Below are 6089 nucleotides of genomic sequence, written 5' to 3'. Positions count from 1 at the left end.
CTGGGTTATTTAATAAAATATATAGTGCACTCACATTAAGTATAGTAACCCAATTACACTTTATCCCTACGTCACGAGACAGAACCCCAACGAATTTAGACAGAGTCTTGACATACGTTACGGGGTCCTACGTCTATTGGACAGGGCATCAGTGACCAGGGGTTAAAATACTTAGTCAGGGCTTTATTATTATTTTAAAACAAAAATAGTGAGAGATGACAACGAAAGAGACAGAAAACAATGTTAGAGACTATGGCCTTATTTATAGTGAAATGTTGAAATCAAATCCTTGGAACCTACGTTTCTTTATACCCACGAAATCTTTTATTCCAATTAATGTTTTAGCTTGAGCTGTTTCTTTTAAAAGTGTACACGTACACATTGGATGTGAGATTTGTAAAAGTTTAATTAATTATTATTTTATTCCAAAAATTTCGATTATTTGTTAAATGATATTTTTGATGGTTTGTTTCATACGTATATTTTTAATTTCAACATTCAAAGTGTTATTTTATTATTGTTTTATTTAATATATACTATAATTAATTTAACTGCTTCACTTATTTGGTGCTTATAACTTATAAAATACGACGTTTTATAAAATAATAAATATGCCATTAGAACGAGAATAATTTTATCTACAATTTGAACCAAGTTTCATTAAAATAGAGTAGGTTCAAATATAATGTATTTTTTATAATTTAGTTATCAAACGGTTCCTACGTTTGCCAAAACACCTTATATTTTTATTGGTCAACTTACCCATGATGCATCCTTTTAATAAGTTTTTATATTTTATATAAATAAAATTTTTGGGAATGTTACACAGTCCTAAGTAGCCGGGTTAAAGTTTTAATAGTAGTTTAACTTATGAGGGGATCAAAGAGTTTGGACCCCCGCCATCCAATACCTTTGGGTATTGAATAAGGTCCTACTAAATTTGACTCAGGTCCTTTGCAGGATCTATACACTGAACAATGGCAAGACTCTTACCAAACAATTCCCTTAACCCCCGAACAGGTAGCCAACATACCTCCATATAGACCGTGGAGATATGAATGGTGAAAATCTTTTATTTTATATAGACAGTAAAATAATGCCAAGACACCACGGACAAACGATAAGGAAGAATCACCTTCAACATAAGAAACTAGTAATTAAAGTCATTAATACAAAACCAATTAAAAAGTGCAAAAGATTAAAAAGAAAAAGTATTACACTAAACACTTGTCTTCACCAAGTGATGTAAGAGACTTAGGCAAACATGGCCTTTGATTGTCAAGAACTCTTACGATCAATCTTGGGTCTCGTGACGACTCACACACTCTATGATGGGGATGATGGTGGTGGATGATGGTGTTGTGATGGTGGTGGGTGGTGGGTGAAGTGTGAGAGAGGTGGTGTGCCAAGGGATGAGTTGCAAGAGCTCCAAGCACTCCTATTTATAGGCTGAACAGAAGCTCGGGCACGGCCCCGTGTCCGCTGGACACGACCCCGTGTCCATCCTCCTCTCTTTCTTCATTAAATGCAGTTTGTCTGCATTAGTTGACCACGCCCCTGTGTCCGCTGAGCACGACCCCGTGTGCAGAAGCATATCTGTACTATCAAGATTTGCCTGGATTCCGCGAATCTTATAGTTGACCACGGTCCCGTGCCCGCTGAGCACGGCCCCTTGGTGGGCGATGGAAGCTTCTACCACTTTGTCTTTTATGCTGACACTTGGGCACGCCTCCGTGCTCACTGAGCACGGGGCGTGTTCAGGCTTCTGTCTTCTTATTTTGCTTGGGAAGATGCTGTTGGGAGGTCGGGCATGCCACGTGTAACGCCCAAATTTCATATTCCGAAATGACTATTATCATACTATTATTTAACAAAATTCGGGCATGACCCGTTCGTAATAAGAACAATTCCCTGTAAGACTAACGTGTAATAACTTAAAATACGACACAGCGGAAAATAAGAGCCCAAAAATTTTGTTCTTTACTAGACATAATACTTACACGAAGGTTCCAAGACAAAAATTCATACACTCATTAAAAAGGAATTTACCACGTCCCATTATATTAATACTTCAAGACCTATATATCTTTTTTTGTCAAATTATGTGACTGATCCTTCCCGTACAACCCTCGCTCTTGACTCGATCTTCAAACCTTCTTTTCTTCGTAACGATGCTAAGTCCACGCCACCTGCATTCACCACATACATATACAGCGGTTAGATACAATGACATCATTCCTAAACTAGAACTACGTAATCAATAGCCAGTCCGCGTTCCTTCTTCCCATACTAATCCCCACGAATAAGCTTTCCGTGTACATTCGTGCATTCCAAATTCTTTAACCTTGATAACGACGTTAAAAGAATACCTGCATTCTCATTTCATACTCAAGACAATGGTTTAGTAACTTATTACTTCAACTGATTTAAACTGTATAAACACATACACGAGGTTAGTTCGCTAATAAGCAATAAATCCTATTTCAATCACATTCCTATGCATGGGACTTAATACTCAATTTGTCAACCCGTCCCCAAATCCTTTAATCCACTCGCATTCTCGCTTCGACTACCGGCTTGTGTGTTTAATGTTTCTTTACCCGTAACCCCGGGCTTAGCACTTATGGAATTGTGCACCCATTTACCCGGTTTGCACCTATTATTGCTCAACCCGTTGATTTGTCTATCATAAATCCTTATTATAGACAAATCAAACATTTTTACATCTCGAACTTTCATATATCATCAATATATAAGATTTACGTATTAACAATTAACAACAACAAAACGTTTCGTCGCGTACCTGGCTCGAGTCAACGCATAGACCCGTTTTTATACCTCGCTTTATTAGCCGAAACTTTATGGCGACGCAATTATCCAAATTGCTATTCGTTCCTATGAACAAGTGACTTGCCAACCAAACATTAGTCGAATTTGTCAAATGGTATTATTACTACCATTTGGCCCGTGTGGTCTGACTGACCAAATATTGATGTTTACAAAACTTGGTATTTTAATTTCAAATTCACGCATACGACCCATTTCGGATTTTACCCCGCTATTTCTTTTATTAGTTACACTATAAGGTAACCTTAACGAAAACTCATTAAATCTTAGTCATTCATGACTAAATTACCAATTTGCCCTTTTTTACTATTAACCATGGTTTTTATCGATTATATCTATTCCGACATGTACCATATCGCGTCGAAAACCACATTTCGATTTTATCATATTTATAGTTCATAAAAACAAATTCATATTCTACAAAAGATGTAAGCTTACTTACTTTGTGTCCATTAGAGCTTCTTTGCGTACTTGACCCGATTAACCCATTCTTTTCCAAGATCCCATATAGCTTGTCAAGAGTCGAGCTATTACATCATATCCATAAGATGATTAGTTTAGCCATCTAATATCATAATAACTGGACTTTATGGATTTTATTACCACATTATCAAGATACTAGTTTTGGGTCAGCTTGACTTTTAGAAGTCACACCACTTATAGATAAGTATATCTTTCAACTATTACATACAAACACTTTAAACACACCTTAACAACTGTAAACATTCACCCGAAGCAATATTTAGTGTTTAGTAAATTGGTAACTAAAAAAATCATATTTTTAAGTTCATAAAACACATTATTTTCATTGCTGCATTTTTCACGCAGCAGCTGTTCGGGGTCACTTTCCTCCTTTTTAATCACATAATCTGACTTCGACTTTCAAATAAGAATTGTGCTTCATTTAAATATCTTTCCAGGCATATAAAGAACACCTCCATACGATTTTTCTATGATTTTATACGATTTTTGAAAGATCAGGTCAGAAACTAAATTATGTGTAAACTGCTTGCTGTCAAAACGAATTTACTAACTTTTTATGCTGTTTTGGCCCACTAAATCTCATAAGCAGCCTCTTATGACCAAATATGAAATGTAATATGCGAAACGACCTTTTCAACGATATAAGGCTCGTTGTCTAACTCCTAATAACGAAGGAGATACGACATTTACAAGATGACTATCTAAGGCTGTCAAAAGTGACGAATTTCCTAACTTTTCATGCTGTTTTGACCCACTAAATCTCATAACCAGCCTCTTATGACCAAATATGAAATGTAATATGCGAAACGATCTTTTCAACGATATAAGGCTCGTTGTCTAACTCCTAATAACGAAGGAGATACGGCATTTACAAGATGACTATCTATGGCTGTCAAAAGTGACGAATTTACTAACTTTTCATGCTGTTTTGACCCACTAAATCACATAACCAGCCTCTTATGACCAAATATGAAATGTAATATGTGAAACGACCTTTTCAACGATATAAGGCTCGTTGTCTAACTCCTAATAACGAATGAGATACGGCATTTAAAGATGACTATCTAAGGCTGTCAAAAGTGACGAATTAACTAACTTTTTAACACAAACTTGAATCAATTCAAGTTTCATGTAGGCATTTTATCAAACACTTAATGTGTAACCATTTAACACATGATTCTTTAACATGTCAAGATGGTTCTTAACCCTTTAAAACTTGTAGTTTTCACTAGGATTTTCACCAAGTCTAAGCACCCTAGTAATTATTATCATCAATTGACATCAACTAACATAGATTCAAGCTAGGAACAAGTACATCAAACAAGGATTTGGACATGGGTAGAACACCCAAGTCGCCACCTTCACTCACCATTATGGGTTTCACCTTGAATCACCAAATTACTTGAACTTATTCATAAAACATAACCTAAATGGTGATTTTAACACCTCTACATTCACAATTTCATACAATTTCGTAGTTTGATCATAGTCTCACTTCATACCAAATCATAAAATTAACTTCTACAACTTACCTCATGTGTAGAAAGTCTAGATGATTAAGAATCTAGGTCCATGCATCCAATTAGAGCCAGTTTCCCCTTTCAATTTTAAGGTTTATCTTGAATTAGGGTTTGTGCCCCTTTCTCCTCTTCTCCTGTGCGATCGTACGCACCATCACACACTCGGTGTGTGTTTTTGAGTTTTTTTTATTTTTATTTTATATTTCATCTTTCCATCTTTTCCAAATCAACCCCTCAAGTTTGTCATTTGTTCATAATTAACTTAATTTCCTATCTTTATTTGTTTTAACCAAGCATATAACTAGGTTTAATAACCTAGTTATTTCATTTCCTTCTTTTAAACGTGGTATATACGAGTAACTGAATAATTCGAGTTTTTGGGGTGTTACACCACGTTTGTTCCTTTTCTTGTATTTATGTTAGATTTAGCTGTCTTTTTGCTTCTTTTAATCCTGAAAATACAAAAGGAAGACAAAAGCACACTTTTTCCAACATTAGTACTAAAAAGGGTTAGTTTTATGCCACAATTGATGTAGTTTATATCTTGAATTTTGTGCACATCAAATACCCCCACACTTGAATCTTTGCTTGTCCTCGAGCAAAACTCTTTATAATGTGGCTTTTTCACTCTCAAATGGAATGGGTAGAAGAGAAGGTTTTTGGGCTTGTCATAGAGTGTCGGAATTTCCAAGATTCTTTATTTAAGTTTTATTTTTATTTATTTAAAATCCTATTCGTCATGATTTATTAAAAACGTTTCATAAGATAAATTACTTATTAGGGCATAATATGCCTTTTTAAAATTCTATTTATATACGAGTTCACATACCTCACGGGGGATCACTCAACACTCGGCCGAATGTGTATTTTTAGTGAATCACTCGAGAGCGGCATGGAACTTACTCCTACCATAAGCTTGCCAAACAATCAATCCTCCTCCTTTTTAACTACATACCTTTGTAAATATCAAGAGGACTTTTTGGGTGAAGGGGGTTAGGCTTGAGCTAAAGGTGGGTGGTTGGGTTAGTGGTTAGTGAAAGGGCGAAAAGCGTAAAAAGCGTCAGTTTTGAAAGACTTTTTATTTTTCACATTTATTTTGATGAACCATTTCTTTCAAACAAAGTTATTTTTGATGAACTTGTTTGTTTATTTGGTTTCATCATCAAAATATTTTTTATTTTTTATTTTTTTTATTTTTTTAAGTCATAAGAAAAACCGAGCTTTGTTACTAAAAGAAAG

The 6089-nt window shown here is 35.1% G+C and overlaps 1 long non-coding RNA gene across 1 annotated transcript; it reads right to left on the bottom strand.

Moving 5' to 3' along the window:
• Window positions 1-1844: 1844 nt before the first annotated feature.
• LOC110940737 lies at window positions 1845-5004 on the bottom strand. Its single transcript, XR_002593497.2, has 3 exons — window positions 4863-5004; window positions 3290-3374; window positions 1845-2909 (listed from the first exon to the last, which is right to left on the bottom strand). It is a non-coding gene; the product is annotated as an uncharacterized LOC110940737 (long non-coding RNA).
• Between the last annotated feature and the right edge of the window lie 1085 nt (window positions 5005-6089).

This window comes from Helianthus annuus, chromosome 5, assembly GCF_002127325.2.
Source record: "Helianthus annuus cultivar XRQ/B chromosome 5, HanXRQr2.0-SUNRISE, whole genome shotgun sequence".
NCBI lineage: Eukaryota > Viridiplantae > Streptophyta > Magnoliopsida > Asterales > Asteraceae > Helianthus > Helianthus annuus.
The sequence above is the reverse complement of the archived record's forward strand: the minus strand, read 5'-3'. Positions and strand labels throughout refer to the sequence as shown.